The 19,135-nt window shown below is 44.5% G+C and overlaps 1 long non-coding RNA gene across 4 annotated transcripts in view, besides 2 other annotated features; it reads left to right on the top strand.

Moving 5' to 3' along the window:
• The window catches only part of Gm35688, a 114,347-nt gene extending 99,663 nt beyond the window's left edge, over nt 1-14,684 (top strand). Inside the window, exons 1-5 of one of the 4 annotated variants that reach the window (XR_001784833.1) lie at nt 1,539-1,612; nt 4,292-4,349; nt 8,093-8,193; nt 9,868-9,921; nt 11,836-14,684. This is a non-coding gene — a long non-coding RNA (predicted gene, 35688). Of the gene's footprint in view, nt 1-1,538; nt 1,613-4,291; nt 4,350-5,475; nt 8,194-9,867; nt 9,922-11,835 lie in introns of those variants that run through there. The other 3 variants (XR_389803.2, XR_880914.1, XR_001784832.1) reach the window with 3 other exon arrangements.
• Nucleotides 11,974-12,381: an enhancer, noted in NCBI's record as "SBE3". NCBI's record gives its function as "enhancer in the ventral diencephalon" and the evidence as "EXISTENCE:transgenic organism evidence [ECO:0001131][PMID:16407397]".
• Nucleotides 12,083-12,092: a protein binding site. NCBI's record gives its function as "promotes enhancer activity in subventricular zone of the medial ganglionic eminence" and the evidence as "EXISTENCE:protein binding evidence [ECO:0000024][PMID:16407397]".
• Nucleotides 14,685-19,135: the final 4,451 nt, after the last annotated feature.

The raw sequence follows: 19,135 nt of genomic DNA, 5'->3' as shown, positions 1-19,135 counted from the left end.
GGGTTAAGCTGGATATCTGCAACCAAGGATATTAGTATCAAGGTAAGGTCAGGATATTGCTGTCTAGTGAACCAATCTCAGTGATAATGCAGAGCCCTGGATGGCCCAACGATAAGGCTTAGTAATGGCCTTTCCAGAGACTAAAGTTTGCACCCATGCCACAGGCTGGCATAGCTGCCTACCACATAGAGCAGGAACATCTGGGCCCTGGCAATGGGAGGTCATCAAGGATTTAAAGCTCAGAAGACAGAAGATCGTGGCTGATAGAAGTACTGTCTCCTCCTTTGTGCTGGGAGTAGAAACTGGCCAGTGAAAATTGCTGCCTGTGGGAGGAGCCAGGAGATGACTCCACTCTGCCTCCATGTGTCTCTTCAGAGGCGTGAGTCATGCCTTGTGAGATGAAGGACGTCATGCAGCTCTGTTTGGCTTAGTGTCTCAGAAACCTGCTCCTTCGCTTACTTCTGTGACTGTGAGGGCATTCACATTTCTATTCCTTATTCTGGCCATTCTTAGTTTAAGAACACATAAAGCACACTAGGCTAGTGACAAGAGGAAGCCATTCTAAAGCGTGGGTTTTATCAATGGTGGGATTATTCGTTGTTGTTTTTCTCTGGTTAGACAGATGAAGGAGGCCTTCCCCCTTCCTGTTAATTGCTGTGGGCAGTCAAAAACAAACCAGCTCTAGAAGGCGACAAGTCTTCCATGAGTTTCCATTTCCCCTGTGATCTGACATGTGGATGGCAAGCATTGGCTTAGAGAGGCCGCTTAGCCACAAAAGGCTTTTCTTCCTATGACTGCACCTTGTCCTGAGAGGCCAGAGCAGCTCCCAGGCCCATCAAAGTGTCTGCAACTATTTCTCCAATTTGCTTTCTGCTTTCAAGACATTAAAGAACACTTTCAAGTTAGGCCTCTCACAGGACTGTGTGAAAGGAGTCCCCAAAGTGCCATCCTGGCTAAGTTGACCGAAGGGATTGTGTGGTAAAGCTTCATGTTTTCCTTTTCAGCCTGAAAGGGGTTGGAGGGATCTAGGCTGAGGAGTGAGGGGTGGGTCCCTCCCTCCCTCCCCGCTTTCATCATGTGCCCTTCCCCCACCTCCCTGTTTGTGTTCTTCCCCAGTCCAGGGAGGCCCTGGGATTTTTCTTTAGCTTTTGTTTGCTAAAGGGAGATTGGGGCTTATGTAAAAACCAGCACCTAAGTCTGACATAGTTTTCTTCAGCCCAAGCAAGAGCACATGGCCTCTGAGGAGGAGGTCAGCTTTCAGGCCCAGCCTTAATTGTTGCTCTTGTAATCCTGAGATGTTGAATGCTTTTTTTTTCTTTATTGCAGACATAGGCTGCAGAGACAAGCCTCTTTACAAACTAAGTGCCCTGCTAAGCTGCTGCGTGTTTTCATAAGACACCGCTGGGAATGCTGAACAGCAGTACCTGGAGCCCTTGGTGGCTTCTGGAAATTTGGCTTTGTCCAGATCTTTGCTCTAGCATGAAGCTGTAGACTCACTGCTGGAAATTAACTTTACAACAGGACACCTTCAATGCAGTGACACTCCCCCCCCCCCCCCCAGAGCACTCTGTTGGAACCTGACAGAGCAGTGTCTGCAGAGCAGAGTTCTGAGGTGAGCCTTCAGGTGGACAAACACCATGTTCTGAATCTTATTCTCCACGGCCAGCAGACTAGGCAGCTCTGTAGTAAAGAACTGTGTTGGTCACTGTGGTATAGATAGTGAATTATCTTGAAAACTCTGCAAACTGCTGCTGGTCCTGGGATTGCAGCCAGGACAAACCTTCACAGAGAAGGCAGTAAAAGGGCAGCTTTGGGGTGAGCTCTTTCATTAGGCAACAGTGTGGCCTTGAGTGAAAACTCGGGATGGTATCTTGTGGAACCTTACAGGTGTTTCATGATATCTGTTGGTATCTTGTAGTATCCATTTGTGTGTGATGGTATCTGATGGTACCTGATGTTATCTGTTAGTATTTCTTGGCATCTATTAGTGAGAGTCCTGTCCTAGTTACTTTTCTTGTTGCTCTGATAAAATACCTTGAAAAAAAAATGCAACTTAAAGAAGAAAGGGCATTATCTTGGCTCATAGTCCAAAGTCTATAATGAAGGGAAAATAAAGGCAGCAGGAGTGTGAAGCAGCTGGTCGCATGTGCCCTCTCTCAGGAAGAAGAGAACAGTAAGGTTATGCTCCTTAGCGTCAGACTATCATCCAGGGTGTGAGTTTAGGGATTGCTCCCTCCCTACCTTAGGCTAAGCCTTTCTGCTTTAATTACCTACTCAAAATAATACCCCATAGGCATGCTCAGAGTCTAACGTAGCCTCTACTACCCTCACTGCTGTGCTAGGAAGCTAGTCTCTTAGGTGATCTCAGGTCTTTGTCAAGATGGCCATCAACCCTAATCATCAATGGTGCATAGAGCTGACTGAGCCTGCCATATGCAATCTTGTGCATTCAGAGGAGTAGTCACTGTGTGTAACTCTACAGAGGCTTCCAGAGGTTGGTGCTTTGGCCATCCATGTAACCCATTAACTGATGAAAGGGAAACAGTGTTAGCTGCTGAACATTTAGCCAACTATGTAGTTGGGCTCATTTTTTTTTTTTGTGACATGAAACATCACTCTGCTACAAAGCAGGTCTGAGTTCTAATGCTGGCCCTAGCACATTTCTGGTTCTTGAATGCAAAGAAACCTATTGCAATTTAGAAAATGCCCTTGGAGCATCTACTTTGTAAGATGGTTTTTGTTTGCTGGGAGAAACAAAACTGCAGGAAAGCCACAGTCTGGTTATAAATGTATTTGTCAAGAGGTTCCAGCCAGACCATACCAGGTCAAACAGTTCCATGTGAGGTTTATTGTCAGGTGGAGGTGAAAGAGAAAGGGGGTGGGGAAGAGAGAGATGGAGAGAGATAAGAGGGGTCTTCCTTTTATATGGATAGTGATGTATCCTCAGGTAAAGGTGGGAGATGAGCCAAGTAGATTCTGGGAATATGGCGACTGTTGTCTAAGCAACAGGTGGGCCAGTTGCCCTGTTGCCTAGGTGTGATGTCACCCGGTTCAGAAATGATCTTGATACCAACAATAAATACAAACTTTTAACAAGATTGGACAGTTAGCATCTGCAGAACAAATGCATGGTTACAAAGCTACATGGTCACAGAGGAGAAGCAGTTTGTTCACGATCAAGGCCAGAGGTCTTTGGAACCATAAAACTGCATATGATTAATTCTGCCTAGAATGCTTATAGACAACCTCACAGAGGGCAACACGTTTGTATTGAGCCTTAGAGAGAGAACTATAGTTGGCTCATGACAACAGTATGGGTAGGGTACCCAGGCCGAGGAAAGTATACTGCAAGCATCTCTTCTATGGCTCCAAACATCTATTTTCTTTAGGTTAATGCTTCCACAATGGAAGGAACAGACGGGCTCTCTGTGATGTAAAGCCATTTGGAGTGTAAGAACAAACATGAAGACTTAAATCAAATGTGCTTTTTATTAAAAAAAACCAGGAACTGGAAAGATTGTTCCTGAAAGTTCTGCTGCTAATTCAGAAGTAGTGGGCATAGGTTTATCTCACCAAGTGCCAAGGTCCCACTAAACCTTCGGAGCTCAGTACTCACCTCAAATTCTTTGTCCTTTGATCCAGAGGTTACTATGTATAATCAATTTTGAAATTTGAAAAGTGTTTGTGTGTGTGTGTGTGTGTGTGTGTGTGTGAACTTAACTTGAAAATTCAACTTCCTTTACACTGTGGGTAATTACATTTAGAATCCACAAAATAATTGCAGAAGCCCATAGATGAAGAAGGGCTCTGTTCCAGGTTACTCTCTGTCAGGATGATAAAAACACTCGGAAAAAGCATCTTAGGGAGGAAAGGGTTCATTTAAGCATACACTCCCAAGTCACGGCCCATCACTTAGTGAGTCCAGGGCAGGAACTCAAGAAGGAACTTGGAGCAGAAACCATGGAAGAATGTTGCTTGCTGGTTTGTTCATAGCCTTATGATTAGCTAGCTTGCTTATACAGCCCATGATCTCCTGCCCAAATAATGATTTATGGGTTAATTTTTTATTTTTTGTTAATTTGATACAAGCTAAGGTCATCTGAGAAGAGAGAACCTCAACTGAGAACTTGCCTCCATCTGATTGGCCTGTAGGGAAGGGACAGTTCACTGTAAGTGGTAGCACCCCAGGCAGAGGTCCTGGAAGGTATTAAAAAGTAGGCTGAGGAAGCCATGAGGAGCAGGCTAGTAAACAGTGTCTCTCCATGTCCTCTGCTTTATTTCCTGCCTCTAGGTTCCTGCTTGAGTTCCTGTCCGGCCTTTCCTCAATGATGGAGTGTGACTCGTCAATTGTAAGATGAAATAAACCATTCCTTCTCTATGTTGCTCTTAGTCATGGCGTCTATTATAGTAATGGGTGTCAAACTAGAACCAATGATGTCATCCATGGTAGGCTGAGTCCTCTTATATCATATATATTCATAATCAATATAATACCCCACAAATGTTCCCGTGGATGGATGAAGTGATGATAGTGATGGTGTAGTGATGAGTGTAGTTGTGACAGGTGTAGCAGTAAGTCATAAAGACAATCTACTGAAGTGTTCCAAGTACCTTGACTGTATCTATCCCCCTCCCTCCTTCCTTTTGCTAGTCCCTTCTCCTTCCCCACGTAGAGTCAGTTCTATTCTCACTATGTGCATACACACACAGAAGCATACATCACATCACCTTATATATATATATATATATATATATATATATATATATATATATATAATTTATGATTCATGTTTGAGAGAATACATATGATACTTATCTGGATTGTTTTGCTCAATACAGTGAACAAGCAAACAAATGGACAGATAGGCAAATGAATGAAAGTGTCTCAGGAGAAGCACAAATGGCCAGTGAACGTATGAAAAATTGGTAGCACCCTTAACCACCAGGCAAACACAAGTCAAAACTATACTGACACACCTTAGTAGGAATGGCTATCCTAAAATATCAAAGGACGTGCTAGTTCAGAATATTTGTAAGTAATATGTATGGACAACTGATGGCTTCTGGAAGAGAGAGTGTCTTAATTGTCTTTCAATTGCTATGGTAAGACACCACGATCAAGGCAACCTGCAGAAGTACAGTCTGCTAGGGGCTTACAGTTTTAGTGGCGAGTCTACACCGTTATGGCAGCAGCATGTAGGCATGATGCTGGAGCAGCAGCTGAGAATTTATATCCTAATCTACAGGCACAAGGAATGATATGGGATTTTGAAATCTCAAAGCCAGCCCTCAGTGACACACCACCTCCATCAAGGCCACAACTCCTAATCTTTCCCAAACAGTTTCACTAACTGCTAACCAAACTTTCAAATACATGTACCAGCAGGGCCTATGCTGGTATGTCCACCAGGCTCGATGGACCCACACCCAGGAGTATTTTGGACAATACACAATAGAATGCCTTTTTTTTTTTTTTTTTTTTTTTTAAAGACACAAAGTTGAGAGCTAGGGTGATAAGGTGGATCTGGGAGGAGTTAAGGAGAGACGTTGGGCTAAATATGATCAAAATTTATTGTATAAATTCTTAAAGTAATAATAAAAATATCTTTAAAAATTAAAAAATTAGAAATGTTTCTCTTTTATTTTTTTGGTAATTAATTTACTTTATACCCTGATTACAGCCCTCCCTCTTCTCCCAGTTCATCCTCTCTATATGACTTCCTCCTCTAATCCCCTCTTACCTGTGAGAAGAGGAAGGCCCTTCCCAGGGAACCAGCCCACCTTGGCACCTCAAGTCACTGCAGGACTGGACACATCCTCTCTCACTGAGGCCAGACAAGACAGCTCAGTTAGGGGAGCAGGATCCACAGGCAGGCAACAGAGTCAGGGTAAACCTTCACATAAAGACCAAGCTGCACATCTGCTAGATGTGTGTGGACCTAGGTCCAGCCCATGTTTGCTCTTTGGTTGGTGGCTCAGTCTCTTGGAGCACCCAAATGTCGAGGTTGGTTAACTTTTGTTGGTCTTCTTGTGGACTCCTATCCCTTCTGAGTTCTTCAATCCTTTTCCCCAACTCTCCCATAAGAGTCCCCCAGCTCTGTCTAATGTTTGACTGTGGGTCTTTGCATCTGTTTCAGTCAGCTGCTGGGTGGAGTCTGTCAAAGGGCGGTTATACTAGGGTCCTGTTTATGAATCAAGGCTGACAGAAACAAACATAGCCTGAGGCTCCAAGGTAGTTGAAGGAGGATGGCAGGACTACAATGCCCCATTAGATCCTCTGAGGACAGCTAGGCACATTCCCCTGAAATGTTGCTACTGCATACATTTATGTCTGTCTCACACAGGGTACCTGTGCATCAGCACTGATAAATATAGCTGTCAACAGTGTCTTCACATGTTGCATCATTGTGGCAAGGCTTTGACCAACAAAGAGGTATCAAAGATCTCCCAGTATGTCCTTGTAGTTTTCCAGAGTGAGAAGGAGCTGTAAACCCAAGTTCTGAAAATAATGCTTAGAGGTCTGGGACACGTGGATGCCATTCATGTCTGCCTCTGCCCCCTGCACCTCTGGGCACCTACCTCTGTATTGCATGTATGTTCTACATACTATTTGGCCCTTTAACTTGTACTAAGAAACCACTGGAGACAGCAATACCTCAAGATTTCATCAGACAGAGCCTTCTCTACACTCCCTACCTCTCTCCTATCCCTCTTCATTTCCAGGCTGACTCACGAGCCAACACAAAACAGTCTCAGGCTGTTGCAGTGGTATCATGACAGAAGTGTGTGCACTGTCTAGCTTCCTTCTAGAGTGTGCATGGCTTCTTCCTTGACCTTTACCATCGCTTTCCTGGCACTTCAGTTGTGTAGGAAGTTTTAGTGCCCCATGGACCATGTGTCTCACTCACTTGCCTTTCATCCCTTCAAATGTGTCCTTCAAAATATCAGAGGATAGAGTAAAGTTGGACTTAAAAAAAATCTCCCCTTCCTGTAGGAAGCAATGCACATGAGTTTTCTCTTTGACACAGACATGTACTTTGTTTCTGACACTTTAAAAAGGGTCTGCAAGATCAAAGATCTTCATGCAACACCTGTTCCAACTCTTCTCAATGGCCACTGACCCATTCTTTGAGATTTTTATTTTGTGCAGGTGTTCCCCTCTCAGTGAGATTATGGCATTAAACCAAACAAAACCCCAAGTCTGTGTGTTCATGTGGCTCTCCATGTATGTGCACACACAGTTATATAGCTTTTCACAACACATTCTCAGAGATGGTGGAGTTAAATCCCCCAGCTGCCACTGTGCTGACTTATAAATGTCCTTTTGATAGTCTTTTATTAACAGCAAATTGAATGACTCTAAGGGATTAGTGCAGAAAAGGAAACAAACATATTAAGAAATGCTTTTGTCACAGGTGAAACACCTGGCATTAGCCACTGTGCCTGCTTGAATGAATTTTCAGAGTTGAAAGTATTTTAACTGATATATAAAAACAAAAATTATACATATTAATGAACACACATTGTTTCATTATATGTTTACATCATTTAATGCTTAAACCATATTAAACAAATCTCCTCAAACATTGATCATTTCTTCATGCTGAAAATATTTAAAAATCCCTTTTTAAAGTTCTTGGAAACACCCAGAGCATTGACTGCTGCAGTGCTGCTGGATAATAACCTGGCAGGACATCTTGCTGTTGTGTAATTGTAACCCACTACTTCTTGCCACCCTTTCCTCACAGACGTCCTCTGATCTCCACCATTTACTTCTCTGCTTCTGTGACACCACCTTCTGTAGAAATGTGCTTGGCTTGTTCCCTTAGCTCAAGGCTCTCTAGTTTGTGAATGATAGGACTCTATTTTCTTTTTATGGCCAACTAGTGTTCTATGACACACATGTACCATGATGTCTGTGTCCATTTAGCAGCTGATTAACATGGTTCCTATTTATTTGTTGTTCTAAGATACAAGTCTCTTTGATATGCCATGTTTCTTTTGATATAACTTAGTATATATTCTGGATCATGTGATACTTTTTTCTCTTCTTTTTTTCCTTAATCACTTTGTAAATCTGGACTATAATGAGATACCACTTCACCCCCTTGAGAACGACATTGTCAGAATGAAAGGAGGCAAGCCCTGGTGAGGCTGTGGAGATTGGGAACTCTGCACACCGAGGGAGGAAATGTAAGTAAGGACAGCCACAGTGGAAGCAATATGATATGGAGGTTCAGATGTTAAGGCCCTCCAAAGATCTTTGACTAAAGAAAAGTGAACTGAGTTAAGTACAAGACAACACTAGCAAAAAGTTCAGCACATAAGCACACCTCACACAGTTCTAGACAGCGTGAGAACAGAAATAAAGCTTGGAGATTTCCAGGTCTGCTTCTACATTTGCCTCTGCCTGACCCTCTGGCCAACGGCTTCTTTGACATGTAGAAAATCAGCTCTGAAATTCAGCAAAGTCCCAGACAGTCAAAATGACCCTGAGCAAAAACAATTCTGGAGACACTGTATTACCTGCCTTTAAGATATATTACAAAATGGCAGTAATCAAAACAACATATTACCAGCATCACAGCAGACTGTAAAGAAAAATGGGACAGAATAGAGAGCCCAGCAACCAATCCCCACACCTCAGGTCAAGAGATCTTTGGAAAATGTGTTGAGTGTGTGTTCAGGAAAAGGAGAGGCTTCCTAAGAAACAGCATTTGCAGAACTTCTTATCCATATGCCTAGTGAAAATAGACCTTCACCTAACAGGATCCAAAAGTCAAGTCAAACTGGAGGGAAGACATAGATGAAAGACCCAGATGGTAAAACTACCAGATGAAAATGTAGAGAGAAAGCACCTTTGGCATTAGTCTAAGAAGTGACTTTTGGGCTCATGGTATTGAAAATGGACAAAACCCAAGATTGTATTGTGTCCACACAGCCTAAGAAGCTCAGAACAGAGTAAAGGTGAGATCTGAGCAAGTGGGAGGTATCTACAAATACATATCTGAGAAGTGTTAACATCCACGAGGATGAAACAAATGAATAGCAAAACACAAAGTAAATCAAACAAATAAACTGATTAAATAATGGACAAAGGACTTGAATATATGTTGCTCCAAAGCAGACATACAAATGGCCAACAGGTCTAAGGAATGGTGTTCAACACCACTAATCTAGGAAATGCATGTCATACCAAACCAATGTATACCAATGAGATGTATGTCATCTCATTGTGGTCAGAATGGCTGTCACCAAGAGGGTGTGAGAGCAAAAGTAATTCCTTGGTACCATGCTGGCAACAACAGCAAGGAGGCTCTGCAGAAATGACAGGCAGAAGTCCCAGGAATCCCACTTCCTGTACACACCACAAGGAAACAGACCAGTTGTGTCAAGGAAACTGTCCATTCCATGTTTATTATGACAACAAGCATCACATTTTAAAACATGGAAACAACTGAATCCCTGCCATGGATGAGTGGAAAAAACAAACAAAACAAAACAACAATGACGACGACAACAAGAACAACATGAAACCTAAGTGCACAGCATTCAGCCTTTAAAAAACAAGGAGACCTGGCTGCTATGACCATATGGATCAACTCAGAGGACACGCATGTGAAAGCCAAGAGAATTCACGGCAGTTGAGAGCAGAATGGTGGTTATAGGGGAGGTGTCTGCCCAAAGGTGCAGTGTCTCAGTGGTATAGGATGAACAGGACCTGGGTGTCTAGTGCATAGCATGGTGTATGTCCCTATAATGCTGCACTGGGGTAGGATACAAGAATACAGACATCCTAACAGCTCTCTCTGAGCTGACTGTGTGAGGTGAGAATCTGACATTTCGCTCATCTATTTCCCTCCACAGTATGTTCACGGTGTTGTTAAGTTTGAGGATGGCAACTTCTTCTCACTAAAGCAGGTAAGATGCTGTAGCTTAGAATGGGGCAGGGCGGAGAGACCCCCAATCTTGCCTCAACAGCGCTTGTGAGAAGGGCACTTGGCAAGTGTCCCCTGTCACACCTTCACATCTGTAGCACAGAACAACATCCCTGCCCAAGAAGGAGTTTCTGCCCTGTCACTGCACAGAGCCCTGTGCTGACTGCCCTGTCACTGCAGTGCCCTGTGCTGACTGCCCTGTCACTGCACAGTGCCTTGTGCTGACTGCCCTGTCACTGCACAGTGCCCTGTGCTGACTGCCCTGTCACTGCAGTGTCCTGTGATGACTCTGTCCCTCCACTTGGCTGCAGGGGGACCTGGACCACCATTATAGACTTAGCATTTTGTATCTTTGGTTCAGTCAGCAGTGAGCATGTCTCCTAAGAGGGTGAGGATCCCACCTTAAGAGTTTTGGGTGGGACACGTGGTTGCTGTGACTTCAAGCTAGAGACCCACTGCTCATTCACGGCTTTACAACATCTAGATGGAAAGTGCCCATGAACCCACACACCGCATTGCTTTTCCTGAGTGGGGCCCACTAACAGGGTTTCATTTGTGCAAATGATGATATTCTCAGGCACCAATATGGGTTCGGGAATAACAGAATTTTAAAGTCATTATCTGTATATATTTTCCCTTTTCTTTTGCTGCCAGGAAACCTTTTCAACCTTTCTGCCTAAATTGGTGCCTGTTAATCACTTAGCAAAGCTCAGCGAAGAGCGAAGTCCACATTCAAATGCTGTAGCCTCAACATGTCACCATAGAGAGAGACTCTAACCATGCCTCACAATGCCAGCATGTGGGGCTCCATCTTTCATGCACTTGGACCTTTCCCCACTAACCTGCATTCCCTAGTCCTTACTCTTTGGGGACAGGGTCTCTCAGTGTAGCCCATGCTGGCCTGGAAAGCACCATCCTCCTGCTTTGCCATCCCAGTGTTGAGATTACAGAGGTGTGCACTATTTCCCCAAACACACTGAGGTTTCTCCATGGCAGAATCTGTTACAGATTCACCCTCTTATCTCTTCAAGGCCCATGGGTAGTGTAAGCATAGACCCTATATAAAGAAATGAATGCATGGATTCTCCTTTTGAGGCAAAGGAGGGGCCCTGAGGAGACCAGAGAGAGAATTGGGGTGGGAAGTAGAGATTGGGATTCTGGATTCTGCCCCGCCCCCCCCCCCCCCCCCGCTTCTGTGTGTGTATGTGTATACATTCTGTGCTCATGTAGAAGACCAGAGGAGAGCATCAATGTCTCCTCTAGTATTCTCCTCCTTATTCCCTTCAGACACGGAATCTTAAGTTCTGTTTGGGGGTTAGCTTGGCTGTCCAGCAAGCTTCACCAATCCGTTTGACACCTCCCATGTATTCTGTCTCGCTCAGCACTGGAGTTACGGATGTCCACAGCCATGTTCATCTTTTTTACATAGGCACTGGGGATCCAAGTCAGGACCTGATCCTGAAACAGTAAATTCTGTTATGCACTGAACCATCTCCCTAGCTACTTAGGACAGGCATTTTAATGCCACCACAGGTCTGCCCACAGGTGACTTGCTGTGCAGATAGGACAGTGTGCAAGTGGTGGGGATGATGGCATAGATGTTGGGCAGCTGGCCATTCAAGGGACATCTTGGTCTAGAAGGCATGAGGGTCCCATGAGTGTGAGACTTCCCTAATCCAACTTCTGTCTATGCAAGACAGCATGTCTCCCAAGAGGAAAGCCTTTTCTAATCTTCTTATCTTGAGTTTCCACAAGTGACTGGGAAAGGAACAAGGACACTAGGGCCATAGGCACATCCCTCTGTCTCTGTCCCCTAGCACTGAAGGGCTGGGGATGTCAGAGAAAGCCTGTACCTCTGTTGTTGACCCTCACCCTGTCTTGTCCCCTCTGCCTCCAGGTGCTGAATTTTCTTGCAACCTGTGTGTGGTGTTCACCTGTCTACACAGTACCAGTGGGACGACAGAACCAGGGCTTCAGAAGGGGCCCAGGAAATGGCACTGAGAGTAAGAACAAAGAGCTGTTCGGAGCAAGCAGCACACTTTGTTCACGTGTCCCAGATAAGGACTTCTGATTTTACAGGCCTGACAGATAATCAAGGCCTTATTATACTGGGTGTCAGGCAGAGGGTAATATTTTCAGAGGGCAACTACTTAAAAAACAATTTCTGTCACACCGGCTGCCCACACGTCAGGCCGCCTGCCTCGGAGCCACTCTGCTGATTTGGAAATAAATTATGCTGATTGCTCCCGATATGAGGGGATCCATCATCATCTGCCTTTGAATTCATCTGGCCACCCTATAATCCAGCGTCTTCCTCTGCGGTGTTAATGAGACCTCACAGCCCTCCCCTGGAGGCCCTGTGCTGGGCTGCCATGAGGGGGGGCTGGGCCCCTGCACTCCTGGGGCTCAACCCTCAACCTCCAGTGTGTCCTCCACTTTGCATGTGATTACTCTGAGCTTAGCCCCAGTTCTGAAGTTCCAAGGAACGCTGCCTGCTGGCTCCTGGATGGCTTTCTCTTTACCAGATTTATTGTTCCAAAAACTTTCCTGCCCTGAATGATTTGAGCTGGAGAACTGAATCGAAGCCCCTCCTTACGGACCTGGCCTGTCTCTTCCTTTAAGCCCAGTGGTTATGTTCTCTGTGTTGGTATAAGGAGTGTTTCATCCTATTGGATTTGAGGACCTTGAAGTTAGCTAGAATGTTAGGTTTCAACTGCTGAATGCTTATTTTGTTTTAAGACAAGGGCAAGATAAAATGATAGACACACATGTGTTAGAAGAGAGGCCCCAGTGACAGTCTTGTCTGTTAGCGATTCTCATTGTAGCTGTGTGCACACGGGCAGCCTGCAGGGAGGGTTGCTGGCCTTCATCACATTCTCAAGTGGTCTGTGACCACTGAATAACACATGGGTGAGCTAACTAAATGGGTAAATAAAAATAAATCACCGAGTACCACAGGGGCACGCATGGCTGCTGCACTGTCAGTGCACAGCACCGTCAAGGTTGTGTGAATTCGGATGTGATCTGACAAATGTTCCAATTTTCCTGGTGACCAGAGGCAGTTAGAGATCAGAACCTAGGTCCACTCTAACCCAGGGTGTTCTTCCCAGAAAGCCCCTCTGAGGCTTCCCAGCGAGACCGCATTCCCCTCTGTGCTTCATGCTGGCTTATGTTGAGAGTTGCCCTCATACTCTCCCACATTGGACCCCTCTCTAACCAAGGATAGTGCAATGACTGTGGGTGCCCCACTTTCTCCTCCTTTTGTGTGCTTGGCAGTATCAACTCTAAGAAGATCCAGTCACTAGGTTGCAGCCATGTTGGACCTGCCTCTAGTCTTCTGGTTCTGTTTTGGCAAGCTCTAGATAAGAGTGGCAGGGTCTGTGAGACATGGGCCCTGAGCACAGTGGCTGAGAGTGACACTCCTACTTTGAGAACCCCTGAGACCACTTCTTAGAGAGATGAATAGCAGCACCCAGGGTACAGGGTCTGCAAGTCCTTGGATTTCAAGGCAGGACATGGTATACCAAAGAGTAGCATCATGATAGGGGCAAGGACTGCCATGAGGTGAGACTTCAGCATTCACAGGGGACTTATGCTTGACCTTGGCAGAGAGGTACACTCACTGGAGCCTAACTACATGGCTTCATTTTTGCCTTCCTCCTCACAGAGGCTCTGCATAGATAACTGGACTGGGGTTTCCTGTTTCCCTGGGGCTTACTGAGTGTTAGGTGCTATGTGTTTTTTGTAGCACTCAGCTCAGCTAAGGCCACTCCTTCAGTCAGAAAGTTTATGCCATGTCTGCCCTCCTGTCCCAGTGCTCCCTGTATGCATGTTTCTCTGTGTGCCTCGTCCCGTCTCTTTGTTTGCCTCTGTGTCTGTGTTTCTTTTCTCCCCAACCCCCCTCTCTCTGTATGTATGTGCACATGTATGTATGAATACATGTGTACTTATATGTGTTAATATGGAGGTTAGAGGTTAACATTGGATATTTTCTTCAGTCTCTCTAAATGTTATTTTTTTTTGAGACTGAGTTTCTCATTGAACCCAGAGCGCATCAATCTAGGTATACTGGCTGACCAATGAGCTCAGTGATTGTTTTGTCTGTTTCCCCAGCTTTCATAGAGGTGCTAGGGTTTGAATAAATGTTCTCCTGATTATTCAGCAAGCCTTTTCCTAAGCCCTTCTTCACAGCCTCCACCCCTGGCTCTTACTGGCTGTAGTGGGTATTTCCCAAGAATGGAGAATTTTCTCCCCAGGCACATTTTTGAACTTGAGAGACAGCAGCCTCTTTTTCATGCAGTGGGTGAGAAAGAGCAGCCTGTGCTCTGTGGACACAGAGGAAGGGAAGCAAGGGTGTTGACTTTCTGATCCTTCTCCTTCCATAGGACCATGGGTATTAGGGCCTTGGTACTCTATTGACAGTATTCTTTGTTTCATAGAGTGGCTTCAAAGTGAAACTCTTCCCGTAAAGTCTGCAGTAGCTTCCTGATGGAATGGAAGGCAATAGCATGGACTTGGTTACTAATGTACATGGTGGGGTAACTGGCTGGCTAGCTGCACATGCGCATTAGCACTTGAGTTCTATTGCATATGTTCTCCAGCGTTTTCTGCAATGAGATTCTGATATCCCTAAGCAGTGAATACCCCAGGTCCACATCTTGGTCTCTAAGATCATTCTCCAATAAAAGGAAAGGGGACCTTGGAGAAATGAAATTCAAGAGCTGAGCAAAGCAAGGGCTGGAGAGTTGACAAAGAGAGTAAAACCTAGGGCTGGGCATGGTGGCACACACCTTTAATCCTAGCGCTAGGGAGACAGAGGCAGGCGAATTTCTGAGTTTGAGGCCAGCCTGGTCTACAGAGTGAGTACAGAGTGAGTTCCAGGACAGCCACGACTACACAGAGAAACCCTGTCTTGAAAAACAAAAAACAAACAAAAAATGAGAGAGAGAGAGAGAGAGAGAGAGAGAGAGAGAGAGAGAGATCGTTCTATCCCCCAAACCCACAGACATGTATGCACATGGAATTTGTCTTCTTGTACATTTTACATATGTTGAGTTGTGTATCAGTTTTATAACTCAACAATGCTGTTGAAACTGTGACCATACCTTTTTAAGTATTCCCATTTTGATGTCCAGAACAGAGAGTATATATGGAGTTCAGAGTCTCCCTTGATTTGTGGTTCAGGGTAGAGAAAGCTTCCTTGTAAATATCTGGAATAGAAAGAGACAAATATGCAGTCCGTCAGCTTGCTTGCTAAAGCCCCCATAACAGAAGGGTACAAGGTGGCTTAGCCCACAGAAACCACCTCACAGTTCCAGAGACATCCAAGTTCAAGGTTTGGTGGGACAGGTGACAGTTTTCTTTGTCCTCTGTCTTCATGGGATCCTTTTTCTGTGCATGTCTGTGTTAAAATCCATCATGATCAGGTTAGACTAGGGTCCACACTAAAGAACTCATTTCAGCACAGTTGACTTTTAAAGTCCTTATTTTCAAATGCAGCTAGATTCTGAGGTACCGGGCTTGGGACTGCAACTGTGGAGTATGGGGCAGGGGTAACAGAATCTACCCGGCGAAGCACACAATTCACAAGCAACTGTCTTTTTAGTGCTGAAGTCCACAGAATGTTTTGGAAGAGGATCATCTTGTATGGTGGTAAATTCTGATTAATCCCCAATTTTCCGATCTGTGTTTTAAAACTTCTTTTTCTGGTTAATTGCACAGAGCTGAACAGACCGGAGAGAGCAGACCTCAGTCATCAGTGCTTCACTCCTGAATTCAGAGGATGCGTTTAGCTTGTCACATTAAGTCTGATGTCAGCTCAGGGTTCTTCACAAACGCCCTTATCAGCTTGAAAAGGTTCATTCCCCCTACTTTGATGAGTTGGATTTTTAATCATGAATGATTGTTAAATTTTGTCAGATGCTTTTTCTGTGAGATAATCATATAGTTTGGCTTTTAGTCTGTTAAGTAGATGAATTACAAATGCCCCTCCATTTTTTTTTAAAGTGGTGTAGGATGGGAGGAGATAGTATCTTGCCAAGTAGTTCAGGCTGGCCTTGAACTCAGTCCTCTCAAGTGTTAAGTGCCAGGGTGACAGATGTACACCACCACACCAGCTCACATCAGGTCTTTAAGTGGTAAAGCAACCTCTGTGTTAGTGGGTTCAGGTAGTGGTTTGAGTTCTATTTTGCCGGCAGAAATGTCTTCACTCTGTGAGTAAAGAAGCATCGTCTTCAGACCCTGAGGTTTGCTCTTGTTTCCTTCAAGATGTCTGAAGACTTCAGGGAGGAGGATCTTTTGAACAGGTTCACTGTAGAAGGGTTTCCCTTGAAGACTGTATTGATTTACTGAGCGGTATATGATCCCTTACTTATTCTGGATATTAATATCTTGCTAGATGTATAATTGGTAAATGTTTCCTCTGACTCTGTTGGCTATCCTTTAATGCATGAAGGATTTTACCTTTGATGGATTCTAACTTACCTACTTTTTCTTTTACTTGGTGTTATATCCAAGGAGTTATTAACAAACTCAGTGTTGTAGAGGTTTGCACCAGGGCCTTCAGTCTCATTGTTTTCACTCAGGCATTTGTACTGTATTCCAAGTTAAGGTTTATTCAGTGCATGGAATGAAGGCTGAGTTTCATCTTCAGTGTGTTGATCTCTGCTTTCCACCCTTTGTTAAAGGATGGCCTCCCCTTATTGAATTGCCTTATCCCTTTGTCAAATTTTGCTATATATGTTAGGGCTTGTTTCTGGCCTCAGTATTCCACTGGGTGGTGGACATTTCATACTTTACACACTGACTCCTCATGTATGTTCCAGTCCTCCATCTTGTTGGTTCTTGTTCAACTCCCCTTCACTCTGCTCAGTCTGTCTGCCTTTCTTTCTTCCTTTCTTCCTTTCTTCCTTTCTTCCTTTCTTCCTTTCTTCCTTTCTTCCTTTCTTCCTTTCTTCCTTTCTTCCTTTCTTCCTTTCTTCCTTTCTTCCTTTCTTCCTTTCTTCCTTTCTTCCTTTCTTCCTTTCTTCCTTCTTCCTCCTTCCTCCTTCCTTCCTTCCTTCCTCCCTCCCTCCCTCCCTCCCTCCCTCCCTCCCCCACTCTCTCCTTTCTTGCTTGTTTGCTTGCTTGCTTTTTTTGCATTCTTTGGATTAATTTATCACATTATCATTTTTATCTTCCTTGTTTGTGTTTGCCCTGGTGCTCAATGTTGTTTCCATAGCTGGTCTACGCCTCATCTGTATCATAATGTGTAGAACTAGATACTCATAGCAGTGGCCTCTGTCTGTCCCTGCTGGGCTTGACACCCCTGCTGGCACCTGTTTCCCTTCTGTGGATGTTTTTACTTCCATAATATCCTCTCTTGATGGGATTCCTGCTTAGGAGAAGCATTTCTGATGGTTTATCCATATGGATGTCCCAACTTGCTCTTTTATATAGAGATAAAGTCTTGCATTGTTTGCTATCTACAAGAAGAACATCCAGTGATATTCTAGAAAGGTAAGATGAGTTCTTGGCTCCTGAACATATGAGGAAGCAGCCTGTGTCCTAAACACCAACTCTACACTGTGTAGGCCACCAGTTTCTTGATACTCTATGCTGTTAGCGTTGGGCCCACTTGGCTATCCAGGACACACTCCTTTGTATATGGTCATCTGAAGCAAAACCCTAACCCCCTTTGCTAACTTGCTTCTTTTGTTGTGAACCTCTTTTTCTGTTACCTAACAAAACCACATATTCTTGGACATGCACATCCTAAAGAGGGAAATTTCTTCTTGCTGTTCAGTGGGTTAAAATTCTGCCATGACATCAAGCAAGATAAATAACTAGATTCCTTAGCAAATCCTGATGTCAGGTAAGAGAGAATCCTATTTTAATCACTATCTAATCACCAGAAAGCAGTGGATTGAAGGAAGACGGAAGGTAATACTAAGAGGCCTTGTGATTATAGAGACTAGAATTGCCCAAAATGAATTGTGATCACAGAGAGTCAGTATGGTAAAAGGGAAAGGGGCTTGGACTCCAGCTCGAAGACTGAATTTGAACCAAGTCCTGGCTTACCTCCTGAAGCTCAGTGGAGACCAAAGGAGGTTGAAAAGGCTATGGGGTCTCTAGACATATACTTCAGGAAGCAGGGAGACAGTAAAAGTGTCATGGAGGCTCTAGATCCATGACATGCCTGTCCTCAGCAGGGCAGGCATTCAGGACTGGAAAACATTTTTGCAGGGCTTAGAGTACCAAGTAAGTTAAAAGTAGTGTTTCTGGACATATGTCCTGCTGTCTCCATGCTAAGCTACCTTGCGAACCTTGAGTGTCACAGCCAATGATAATGAAGACACCCATCTACGGACAGCCCATCCATGGGGCTTCCATCAGAAGTGCCTTACAGGAAAATGTCTTCACACTCACTGTATTTAAATCATACATTGTATTCCCTAATTGTTTGTATCTCCTTTCTCTCTCCTTTCTCCAAGTGTTATTTATTCCTCTCCAAGTTATCTCGGGTTGTCATAATCCTGAAAAATTCAACTGCTGCCATTTATGGTAATGATTCTGGGATACCTGTGCTGGCTCAGTGCCTTTCCCTAGCCTTGAAAGAAGAGGAATACTGAACCTCTAGTTTGCCATGTCTCCAAAGTCCCCTGTAGCTAAGATACTCAATGGCCATTTTCAATTCATTGTTCAGGAATTCTGGCGGTTTAAGGTACAGTCCAGTGTGTTAGTTCTACATGCTACGTCATCAGGTACTTAGATGAGACAGCATCGTTAGCAACTAAGTCAAAAATGGGTTCATAGAAGTTCACCAAAATGGTGATCTCTATGATTGTTTTTTGATCTGGGACCAAGGCTATCAGAAGGTTGCAGAAATGAATCCAGTGAGAATGGGGGAACAGGACAATTACTGCAAGCTGTGAGCTATCACACTCTAGGACAGGGCCCTTGACACTTACAGGGACTGTGACTCTACTCAGGGCTCCTCATCCTCTCTTGCCTCCTCTCCCTCCTTCTCACACTGCAGCCCAAGTAGACCTGGCACTTTCTACCTTGTAGCCCACACTAGGCTCAAACTCTTAGTGACTCCTCTGCCTCAGCCTTCCATGTGCTGAGATCACAGGTGTGCCATCATGCCTGAATCAGCTTCCCATGTGCTGGGATCACAGGTGGGCCACCATGCCTGGATTAGAATTCTGTTTCAGAAT

Source organism: Mus musculus, chromosome 5 (assembly GCF_000001635.26).
Source record: "Mus musculus strain C57BL/6J chromosome 5, GRCm38.p6 C57BL/6J".
NCBI lineage: Eukaryota > Metazoa > Chordata > Mammalia > Rodentia > Muridae > Mus > Mus musculus.
The sequence above is the reverse complement of the archived record's forward strand: the minus strand, read 5'-3'. Positions and strand labels throughout refer to the sequence as shown.